We start from the raw sequence: 12,687 nt of genomic DNA, 5'->3' as shown, positions 1-12,687 counted from the left end.
GAAGAAGAGGCGTTGGCAAAGGCGTGGGTACATTGCTCTACCAACAAAAAGAAGGGCAATCAACAAAACCGCGAAAGTTTTTGGCGTAAGATTTTAGATCATTTTAACAAAACCGTCGGTGGAAGTAACCGGACCGTTCATCAAGTACGGTCTAAATGTCTTTTGTTAAATTATATTTAATTTTTATTGATATTTTTTTTATAAACATGTATATTTTCAACAAATAAATAAACAAAAAAAAAATTAAAAAACCGAGTCACCTATGAGGGGAGTGCCGCCATCAATTTAGGGTGTTAGGGGAGTTTAAGAGGGGAGTTGACGTGGCACAAGACGATTGGTTGGGCGTAAGAGAGGTGACTCACCTCTTAGGTGAGTGCCCCTTACACCCTAACATGTTATATCCTTTACCCCAAGCTCTATTTATTTTTTCAGTTAACTCATGTCACGTAGGGCCCACGTGAAGGCATTAACGTCATTTAACCTACCCACTTGTATTCCTTCTATTAAAACCCTAATCCTCCAATTCAACATACCAAATTCAACATACGTCTACAAAACATTGAATTGATGGTAACTACAAATAGATAATCAAATCAACATACACCATGATAAACACTGTTATTTGAATTCTAGTTACTAAATTCAATTGTTAGTTCACAAAGCATAGAATTTAAGTATGAAATTTCAAATAAACTGAACTCGTATGATAACTTGTGGAAACAAAATTTAACAAGTCATATAAGAAGCTTCTAACATCTGGTCAAATGTATATCTATATGCCTGCAAAACATCGAATCGATGCTAAAAACTACACACAGATAATCAAATCAAATTACACAATGATGAACATTGTGATTAGAATTCAAGTCGTTAAAATCAGTTGTTTAGTCACAAAATACAAAATTCAAATATAACATATAACATATCATATAAATTAAACTCATATGATAACTGGAAACAAACATGAACAAGTCAAATAAGAAGCTTCTAACATCAGGTCAAACATAAGTTTTACCTCTACAAAACATCGAATTGATGTTGAATTCTATGAATAAAACTACAAACAGAATCATATCACACAATGATGAACACGGTGTCGTTAAAGTCAACCGTTAGGTCACAAAATACACTGTAAAATACAGCTTGGTGGTTTGTTTTATCTTTATGAAGATTTTGAGCAAGGGGATGATACAAATGCAGGGGGTTGGGACGTGTTGGGTTTTATAACAACCCTCCTAAAATATTTCCGACACTCCTAAATATATCTTAAAATATTTATAACATCCCAATACGTCCTAAAATACACCCCATACACGGGAAATAGGCCCGAAATACCTTAAAATTAATAAAAATCAAATAAAACAAATTCCTAAGGCCTGTGGCGGCCCGCGACGGATGAAACCAAGGGTGTCGTGGGGCGCGACGGGCATTACTTGCCGGGCAGATAAGGCTGCCACATGTCCTAACGCGTGTGAAGCCTACCCCGATGGCTACGGTCCAAAGAAGCACTCATTTTCAAGATATTCACATAATTGCCACTCTAATTTCCATCAAATTTTTTAACGGAGAATTATATATTTTTTGTCCTTCTCTTTTAGTGTGAATTTTTTACCCTTATGTTTGTATGTTTTATTTTTGGACCAACAGATGTCTTTTTTTATTTGGGTCTATAAACGGAAGTTTTCTTTATAAATTCGTGTTTATATATACTTTATGTCAGCTTGTAGTATAAGTTTGCGTTTGTTTTTACCTACGTTTTACGTGACATGAAGATATAATTTCGTTTCTTTTGTATTACGATTTTTCCGGTTTTGGTCGTCTTATACTTACTACTTAGCATGATTACGACCTTGCGCCCGCAACGCGGGTGTTAAACACTAGTTTCCAGTACAATTGGTAAAATGGAAAGGGCGATAAGGTAATTAAAAGATCTAAAAAAGAAGAAAGGCGAACTAGTTATGGAGGCCAAAAGAGTGGAATTTTGGTAATATCTATGACATCCCTATTTTGGAAAGAATAGAGTAGCCACCACAACCCATTTATCATCATTTCCATCTAGTGTCTAGAGAGAGAAAGTTCATCTTAGGTTGTTTCCAAGACGAATTTACAAGAGGATTGATGGGAAACATCAAAGGATCATTCACGATTTTCATAGAACAGGCATAGAGTAGATCATGCTAGACACATTTTGTCATGTCATGCATGCGTATTGTCGTCATGCGCATAGCATGACGTAGTGGCTTGGGTCAAGCACAAACTTTGCCCGAGCACTAAGGGGTCAGCATGTTCGGATAACTTTGAGCGTAAAGCCTACTTTGCGCCCCATAATTGGAATAATAGGTCACCTATTTCGCATGCGTACCTAGAACATTAACACCAAGGTTACTAAGGGTCGAGGAAGCTCATTCATTGATATAGAAGACATAGCACAACATGTGAGTTTCCAGATCCCATCTTTTTACTATTCAAGGGCGGTGTGCATACTCAATATACGTTTAAATGAAATAAGAAATATTTTGAAAATATGATGATTTAACAAATAAAATAATTTTGTTAACAAATAATAACCTGACTGATGTCTTGATAACGAAACAGTAATGTAATGAAAGGGCGTTAGTATTACTAACATTAAAGAGTAGGTACGTTGACGTGCTTAGATAGTAATAAATAAAATATGAAACAATGCACAGGCCACTATTAAGGTAAAAGACAGAATAATACTAACTATACAAGTCACAGGCAAGTGTACCTATCATAGTATAGTATAGTTCAGGTAAGTTACGGAGTATCAATCCCAGGACACAAAAGCTATTAGTACTAGATCTATCACTTAATATGCAATCTACTAATAATCAAACACGAAGACTGACTAGCTTGATGACAGATAATACATATTAAACGATTTCAAGATTTAGGGTCTGTTTGGTATGGGGTAATAGAATAGACGAAGGAATGGAATGGACGAGGTAATGGAATGGACGAGTGAATGCAATGAATCATTACCATTCCATGTCTTGTTTGGTTACCATCTGTGAATGGAATGAATTATTCTTGTGTATTGTTTGGTGGCAAGAAGAACGTAGGAATAAAATTAGCGGTGAGTGGTGGTTGTGGTGGTCGGTGGTAGTGATTGTGGGTGGTTATAGGTGGTGGCGGCGGCGATGGGTGGTGGTGGTGGCGGCGAGTGGCGATGCGGCGGCGACGAAGAGTGGCGGTGGCTGCGATGGCGACCGTTGGTGGTGGGTGGCGGCAGAGGTGGCGGCGGCGGCGGGTGGCGACGGCGGCGGTGGTTAGTGGTGACGGTGGTGGCATCGACGATGGTGGTGGGTGGTGGCGGCGAGTGGCGTTGGCGGTTGGTCGCGGCGGTAAGTGGTAATGATGGCGGATGGGTGGCCGTGGCAGTGGTGGGTTGTGGTGTTGTTGCTGAATGGTGAAAGAGGGGATGGAATAAAAAAAACATGAGGGTTGGATGGAATGATTTTAAGGGAATGGAATGCCTTTTGGAATGAGTGATTCCATTCCGTTGACCAACCAAACACCCTTTTATTCATTCCCTCGTAATCATCCATTCCTTTCCGTCCCTCATTCCTACATACCAAACACTACCTTAGCATTGATAATAGCGTATGAAGTGCTAAAATGGACTAACACCGACTAAGGTCAATCATATTAAACTAGGGTTAAGGCTATAAACACACCTTTACACCTAATCAAATAAAGCTACTATTGATATGGATTCTTATGACTTAGGGTTTCTATGACTTATGACTTTGGTAAAATAACACCTATAGTCCCCAGATTTTGAAAATTACACCAGTACTCCCTGTGGTTTGACTAATTGTTACTCGGATAGTCCCTAGAGTGGATGTCCGTTAGTTTTCATCGTTAACTCTATGTAAAATGACTAAAATGCCCTTAGTATTTTATTAAAACATTTAAAGTAGATATATTAAATTAAATGTGGTACCCATCAACCTTCTTATTCACCATTTAAACCCTTGTATCACACACACACCCCCAAACACTCATTCACCACCACCTACCACCACCACTACCTTCCACTCGACTACCATCAACATCTCCACCACCTTAACTCCCTCCTCCATTCCAGAACCATCAGTCCACCATATTAGAGAGAGGAACGACGAGAGAGAGAGATCCATCAGAGAGAGAACCGATTAATTATTGGTGAACATGAGGGTAACGATGGGTGCTATTGTTGGTGAGCTGTGGTGGTGGCTAGATCTATTTGCAGCGATGATGGATGGATCTGATTTGTTTCCCAGGGTTTCCAAAATTGGTGAACATGAGGGTGACGATGGGTGCTATTGTTAACAAAAATGGTGAATCCAGTCAATTAAGGTACGTATTTCCTCTTAGAGTTTTGAGTTTTGAGCTGCATTTGTGGATTTAGAACCGATTTCAGATGGCGACTGTTGTTGTGGCGGTAGTGACCGTGGTGGTGTTTTGTTGTATAGCTGGGTGATGGAGGTTGTGGTATTTTGACGGGTTAAGGGTTGAAGGAGTTAGGTTTATGTGGCTGAGGTGGGGGTGGCTGGAGGTGGAGGTGGGTGACTATGGTGATGGTGGTCGGTTGTTTTTAAAAGACAAAGGAGTTCATGGGTCCCACACTTTTAATAATAATATGAGTGTTTATAATATTTGTTTTTTTTATTTTTCAATGAGAGGGGTAAATAAGTAATTTCACATGGACTTAACGGCAGAAACTAAGAGACATCCACTCAATGGACTATCCGAGTAAAAATTTTCAAACCATAGGGAGAACTGGTGTAATTTCCAAAAGGTGGGGACTATAGGTGTTATTTTACCAAACCACGGGGAATATCCGGGCATTCTACTCCTTAAATTAATAGACGTCATATAACCTAGAGATAGAAGGTATTGAATCTGACATGCATAACTTCAAAGAAAGATCAACACAACCACACAATTAATATCATAATCAATACACAACATGTACTCATATGCATCATAAGATTAATCTGTAACAAACTACTAAAACCATACTAATAAGCAACTTAATTACTAATCATAAGTCAAATCAACGAATCATCTCATTCGGATAATTATAAAATAGTTTGGTCGGACATGACAAACAAATTCAAAACACAAACTGAATTCATCATCAATTACAAAAGTTCAAAGACTAGAAAATAGTAAAGATGTAACCCGGAGAATCAAATCTTGCTTCCCCAAGCGTTACATCTTCAATCCTCTCGCCTTCTCTCTTCCAATTCCTTCAAAACACAGTTCTTCAACCCTTTTTTGCTCTCCAGCCGATTACAATTATGTTTAGGGTTTCCCATCGCAAACTTTAAATAGGCGACTCTTTTCGAGTTTGAAAACGGTACGCGTCGTGCCCTTATTTACTAGTTACGGGTCGTACATAACCTGATCTGGCCTACTTTGGCCAAAATTCCAATGTTGATCTTGTCTCTCTGCGTGACGGCGCTTACGAGTCGTACTATCTGGGTCAGGTACGGGTCGTACCCTCTTCTTTCACCTATCCTTTCCTCACCTTTTCTCTTTCTTTTCCAAAAGCATCATTTTACGTCCACTTTACCCCCTTTTAACCAATTACCTACAAATCCTTAATAATACATTAATAACTATCTATCCTTATCAGATTTGAGATAATTTACCTTAAATGCGGGACTTTTAACACTAAAATACTATGTATCTTGCAGCTACATCATACGTAAATGGTAATAATGTAAACACAGGGAAGGTCAACGAACCTTGAACGTGTTTACATTAGTAGAATTGGCCCTACGCTACATGTGGAATGGTAAGGAGTAAAAGTAGGGAAAGTCTGCGACCCTTTTATACGCTTACCCACTAAAGTAGTAAACAAGAGAAATGTCTGCGAACCTTGTGCATGTTTACACTATATATAATCAATGAATGCACATTAAAGATAATCACTGACTGACTACTAGTTTACATAGAGACTGTAAAGATCTTACTATGTGTTGTGTTACCTAAACTATACAGTGATCGTTAAGGTAGCTCTAGTGATCGTTAAGGTAGCTCTACTTATTATACGTTATATTTTGCCATGTTATGTTATATGATAATGCATGTTAAGGTCAATTATTGTTTTAAAACTAAAACTTACTCAGCGTAGCTGATGTTTAGTATGCATAATAGGTTAGTCGCGATGTGTTGGATGGCATGGCTCTGAAGGCTATCCTGGATCAAAAGTGGCATCCCTTTTAAGAAGTTCATTGTAAACACCATTTTTGTTTTTAGAAGAAGGTTACCTTTTGCAATGAATGCTTTGACTTATTGTTCAATTGCAGTGTTTTAAATGAATTCCTCTCGTTTAAGGAACATGTTTTGATGAGTAAATCCAACATATGAGACCCCCGGTTTTGGTGCGTTTCAATGCTTTACATAAAATATAACATTTTATCTAATTTAGTTTTTTTTTTTTTTTTGAAGAAATACTTCTTATCTACACTTTTTATCCACCCATATTTTCATAAAAGATGTAATATTTTGTAAAACTTTGTTTGGTTATATGTTTTATGAAATTTGGTGAGCCAAGGATCCGCTATCCTCAATATCTCTGCATTTCTTCGACATTACTTGGTTTGGTCTTTTAGTGTTTTTTTAAACAACAAACACATACACCAACTAAGTCTACTCTTAAATTTGACACCAATGTACCCCACAAGACTAGAACCAGCATCCGAAGAATTATACATCCAATCTCCCTAGCAATATAACTTACATTGTCAGTCTTTTTATATACTTTTGTTATAAAAGCCGTCGCCGCCGCCGCTACCATCACCACCACCAACAACAATAACAGGGTGGACCAGTAGAATAAGTCTTAACACAAGTCAAGGTAATTTTGATCGTCTAAACAACATGTTGAGCTTCATTAAATGCAATATGATAAAGCCAGTTAATAAGTTTCATCTCCTCCAGGATTAAGGTAGCGTTTGGTATGAAGGAATAGAAGGTAGAATGGAATGGATCATCCTGATGGAATGAAAAGAAACATGTTTGGTTATCATGTGGTAATGGAATGGAGCATTCCAAAGGAATGTAACTCCTTCCAAATATAAAAATTTCCATTCCTTGGTATGAGGGTGTTTTTTTTTTCCATTCCTTCAAGGAATGAAAAGAAATATTATTATTATTATTATTATTATTATTATTATTATTATTATTATTATATCTATATCTATATCTATATCTATATCTATATCTATATTATTATTATTAGTATTCATACTAATATTAATATATATATATCAAAAAATTTATTATTAATTTTTTAATATATTATTATTATCATTGAGGCAATTATATTTTTTTCGTTTTTAATACAATTGTGTTTCGTTACTTTGTCTTTTTTTGTTTATTAAATTGTACAAAGTAATGATTCATTCTATTCACATATGAGTATCCAAACATCACAATGGAATGGAATGATCCATTTCATTACGGTGTCTATTCCATTACCTGGTTCATTTCATTCTCTCATCCAATCCATTCCATTACCCCATACCAAACAGACCCTAAAGGCATTTGATACATTCTCAGCCCCCAAAATAACCTTCATTTACTATACATTTATTACTGTCTTAAATCTCCTTACGAGACAAACACTTACTCTTACGTCGAAGGTTGGTCACGGCAATACCCCCTGAGCTCCTCCGTGATGAGACTAACAATATTCTTTGTTGTAGGAACGACACATGAATAAACGACCAACGAGCCTGATACCATTCACCAACCCGTGCGGGTTAGGGTAGCAACATGATTTGTACAACTTTTGTTGGGTAAATAGTATGCTTATAATAGTAATACGAACATACAATACAAGAATTAAATACTAAAAATCAATAGATAAATGCAAAATTAAAATAAGTTGATGCATTGCATAAAACAAAATGATATTGTTAAAAAAATATAAACATATTAGTTTAACAAATGAATGGGTATTTATCCTTACAAAGATTCCTACTTTGCATAACCACCGTGATTCGTGTTTTTCTGGCCCTCATCACTATCCATTAGTCTAAACATGTGTAGACTCGGTTCCCCTTTATTCTTCCCGTCAAAGTAGGGTTTAAAAAACACAATGAAAACAATTTATAATTAACCAAACGGGTTTTACCGGTAATTTCACCGTCGTGCCTACGGACGGGTGGGTTACCGGGTTTTCCCCGGAATTGGTGGTGGACTCGGGTTACTCTCGGAGTACTCCGTTTGGTCCAGTGGGTGCCCTGAGAGTTCTCGGGATTGATTCTGTTGGCCGTTCAAAAATTTCAAGTACTATCCGTTAATCATCATTGAATTTTATTTATTTGTTCACAAAGTTGATAGAAATGGATCACTGCTTTTGTAATCATCACTTATGAGGGCAACAGGTGATGCCACACTTGATCTTGTATTAAAATACATATCCCTAGCGATGTTCCCACTAATAAACAAGTACCTCAGTTGTACTATATGGAATTGGGATGAACATGGTATCCATTTGGTACCGAACCAATACCAATATCAAAAAACAGAGAAAAGTTGCATCGGCACCGGTACCGAAAGTACCGGTACCCAAAAACGTTGAAATATGGAAAATATCATTTCACAATTTTTTGCCCTTTTTTCTACTACGCTTTAACTAGGTAACTAGGTTATAGAGTTATGCATGGTATGGTGTTATATAATATAAAAATAAAAGTACAATAATGTGTACAAAAATTTACATAACTGAAGTATTTTTATTACGTACAACAACAGAAAATGAATGTGCAATTATAACTCACGAATTTCTAAATTCTTCTATGTACAAATAAAAATAAAAGTATAATAATGTGTACAAAATTTACATAACTAAAGTATTTTTATTACAGACAACAACAGAAAATGAATATACAACCATTAACACATTAAACACTTAAATACATTATTCAGAATATATTTCATAGACGTAAAATCTACTTCTGATTTCTGAAATCCACCCATTATCTATTTTCCACTCAATTATATTATTCAAAATATATTTCATAGACACCACCGTAAAATCTCTATTTCGTAAGAGTTAAACTCACACGATATTCACATGGTTTCGCTAGGCAAAGAAGCAATTGACAAAAAACAAAGATTAATATATCCTGCCAAGTTGGCATCCCTAGTTACTATATATATACGTTGAAGAAGCTTATAGGTCATAAGGTACGTTATAAAGCTTTCAAATATAGAAAAAATTCGTACCAACAACATTTATTCCTTCCTTCAATTCCCTATATATATATAACTAGTCTAAGTACCCGTGTAATACACGGGTGGCTAAAGAACAAATAAATTATACTTTGAAACGTAAATTCTTTATTACAGCTTCGTTCGAATATTATGATGTATTTTAATCTACATAAATGTAAAGTTAGTACCTCAGAACATTATGATCAATGATGCCTATTGATTATACCCGCGAATATTGCAGTGTTGAACAATGATATGTTTCTTACTTTTTGAAAACAGAATACGTTGTTATCATATCAATTTGAAGTTATAATATAAAAAAAAAAATATTCATCGTACTACAAATGTAAAAAAAGTGGATAGATGATGTGTATGTAAGAAAAATGATTCTCGGATGTCAATATATATTTAAAATTTGTTACTCTAAAACTTATGGTTCATGGAGTTTCGTAACAAATAACTTCAAATTCGGTTTAGACCAATTGAAAAAACAATCAGTTGTACATTACTAAACTTGTAAATATATTTATAATTAGTTGTAAAAAAATTGAACATCTAATAATCTAATAAGAATTTTATATCCTAAAATAAACAAAACAATGGGAATTAAAATTTTTTGAGTAAAATATATAAAAGTAAAAAATTCTTACCAAACTTACCGTCCAATTACTTTTTTTTAATAAATATTTTCGGCAAGAATGTATGATAATATCTTTTAACAAAACAATCATCATTATCATTTCAAATATATCAAATCAACTTCTTGAAAATAAGCTTACCTTCTTCACATGCTTCAAGAAAAGCTTCACCGGCGGTTCTAAAAATTGGTAAAGGTAAGTTCCGACTTCTACTCCGATCAGTTGTAAGAACATGGTTACTTCCATTTACCAACTAAAATTATCAACGGTATTACAAACAACTCAAGAATTGTGTTTATTTCCATCGATTATTGAAGAATTAGACGTAAAATCAGAGTTAGGTTTTCATTAATTCGAAAGTTCTGTATGTTATCTGTGTTTAAGAAGGAGTATATGTATTGCATGTGTTTGAGTGTATATAATTTCGGTTATTACTTTGATTTGGTTGATAGATTTTGATGATATTGTTATGAAGAAAAAATGTTAGTTAATAGTGTGATTTGGATGATTGAATAGATATGATTATCATCTTAAATTTATGATCCAGAATTTTTTTTGTTGATTTGTATTCAAAGTAAGATTATATTTAACTCATCTTGAACACTATAAAATGATAATTTTTGGTAAAAAATAATTGACTCGTTTATTTATTTCTAATACTCTATATAAATGTAATGATCAGGAAAAGTTGCTTTAGTCTTGTTTATATGTATATTGTAGATATTAATTGTATCAGCAAAATGTGTGTGAACATCTGTTTAAAATATTATTTTCTTATTGAAATGAACATATATGTATTCATTGAAGTTCAACACTAAATGTTTATACCATATGTTGGTATAATGCAGGTTTAAAAAATGAGTCCCTCATGCATTGCAATCTTAGAAGAGCCATCGTCGTTAAAACTTGTATGTATAAAGGTTAAAAAATAATATATATAACCTGTATTACAAATTATGTAAAGACTAACTTTAACCGCAGGTGCTGCCAATTGATTTTGTTAAGAATGTATACGGAGAATATTGGCAAAGGAAAAAAATAATCATAAATCATGAAAGTCGTAGAAGTTGGCCAGTTTCTTTAAGAAGTGTAAGTGGGGAATCTGTTATAACCGACGGATGGAGTAATTTAGTAAGGGATCTTGAATTGACAAAGAGGACGATATTGCGATTAAGGATAATGGAGGACAAAAGTATGGAAATCAGTTGCTTCGTTGAAAACATAAGTGGTGAATCTTTTGTAACATTCAATCTTTACAACGTTTTAAAGATAATACTAAGTATACTATTATTTCTTAATGATTTTTTATTTTGTCATACTTGAAATATAGATGATTTACATAAATATATATCAATAAAATGTTACATTACTTTTCAGGTGCTTCCAAAAGCTTATGTCACAAAATGTTACTCGTACGTCCCAGTGAACGACTGTTACAACATAAATGCAGCAGGTCATAGTTGGAAAGTTGAGACGGAAAAAATAAATGATAACTATGTTTTTACAAAAGGTTGTCCGAAGTTATTTCATGATCTTGGAATAGAAGAGGATGATTTACTGTTGTTGACGAAAACTGACAACGCAACATTTGAGATAAAGATATATCGTAGAGGAGTTGAGTTAGATGTGAACATCAAAGAAGAAAGTGATGATGAATCTGTGCTGGAAATACCTAAAGACACATACTACAAAAACGTTGACTTTGTAAGTATTTTATACTAAATTATAAGACTTTAGAAAAAAATCCGACTTACTTACGTATGTTATTGTATGACAGACTTTGTGTGAAGACGATGATTCAGTTGATCTGTTTAAGTGTGAGGTAATAAGCATCCATTTATGTAGATAAATATAATTTAGAATTAGCTTTTGGGATTTTACTAAGTATAAATGTATGATAAATAGATGAATGAAAGTGGTTACAAAGATGAGGGGAGTAAGAACGTTGGTGGAGAAGAAGCCTCGAACGTGGAAACAAAGAGTGTGATGAGAGAAGAGATAAACCAACTGCCAAAAGAAGATGTAAGAATTTTAATCATAATAATACATGAGTAGTACTTTTAATATGTATAGCCATATTTATTTTTTACTTCTTGGTTATTGATGTCTAAAATAAGAAATTGTGTAAACATGTTAAGAAAGAAGGAAAACATATTGAGGGATATTGTAAGGCAGACGAAGGTAAGGCGCTGATATGCGGAACAGAAGTGGAAATGCAAACCGTTTCAACAGTTGGAAAAAGAACACGCAGTCGGTTGGTACGTATAACAACATTTATTTATGATTAACTCAAAGAGATTAAAATATATAATACATATTTTATTATAAACATTATGTGTTTCTGTAATAATTAGGAAAAAGACATTAGAAAGATATCGGGCAGTAAATTGAAGATATTAGATGTTGCACCAAAACGTGTTGCAAGGAAGAATTCTGTAGATAAAGATGGTTGCTGTGAATTTACACAAAAGGGAGGTAACAGAATGGTATGTTTTTTCAACACTAATTGATAAACGGTAAGACTATAACATTCATAAGGCTGGTTTAATTGTTAATTATCATATTCATGCAGAGATTGCCTGCTAATGTTGTAAGAATTGGCGGATTAAAAAACAAAGTGCATGTGTTAAAAGTGAGGAGCATGAAGGGAAAAACAGTCGATATGAATGTTAGGCGCCAAAAGAATGGAGATGATGTGAGGTATGCAATCGAAGGTTGGCCAATGTTCATGAAAGAGAATGGGCTTCGTCTGGGTGACAAAATGCATTTCAAATTCATAAGCACAGGAAATCTGCTGATCTTAACAGAC

The 12,687-nt window shown here is 34.5% G+C and overlaps 1 protein-coding gene across 1 annotated transcript in view; it reads right to left on the bottom strand.

Moving 5' to 3' along the window:
- Positions 1-12,687, bottom strand: part of LOC110880031 (magnesium transporter MRS2-1) — an 88,384-nt gene that overhangs the window by 37,891 nt on the left and 37,806 nt on the right. The gene's annotated exons all lie outside the window — the stretch shown is intronic.

Source organism: Helianthus annuus, chromosome 9, assembly GCF_002127325.2.
Source record: "Helianthus annuus cultivar XRQ/B chromosome 9, HanXRQr2.0-SUNRISE, whole genome shotgun sequence".
Lineage (NCBI taxonomy): Eukaryota > Viridiplantae > Streptophyta > Magnoliopsida > Asterales > Asteraceae > Helianthus > Helianthus annuus.
Note: the sequence above shows the minus strand (reverse complement) of the source record. Positions and strands in the feature narration are given on the sequence as shown.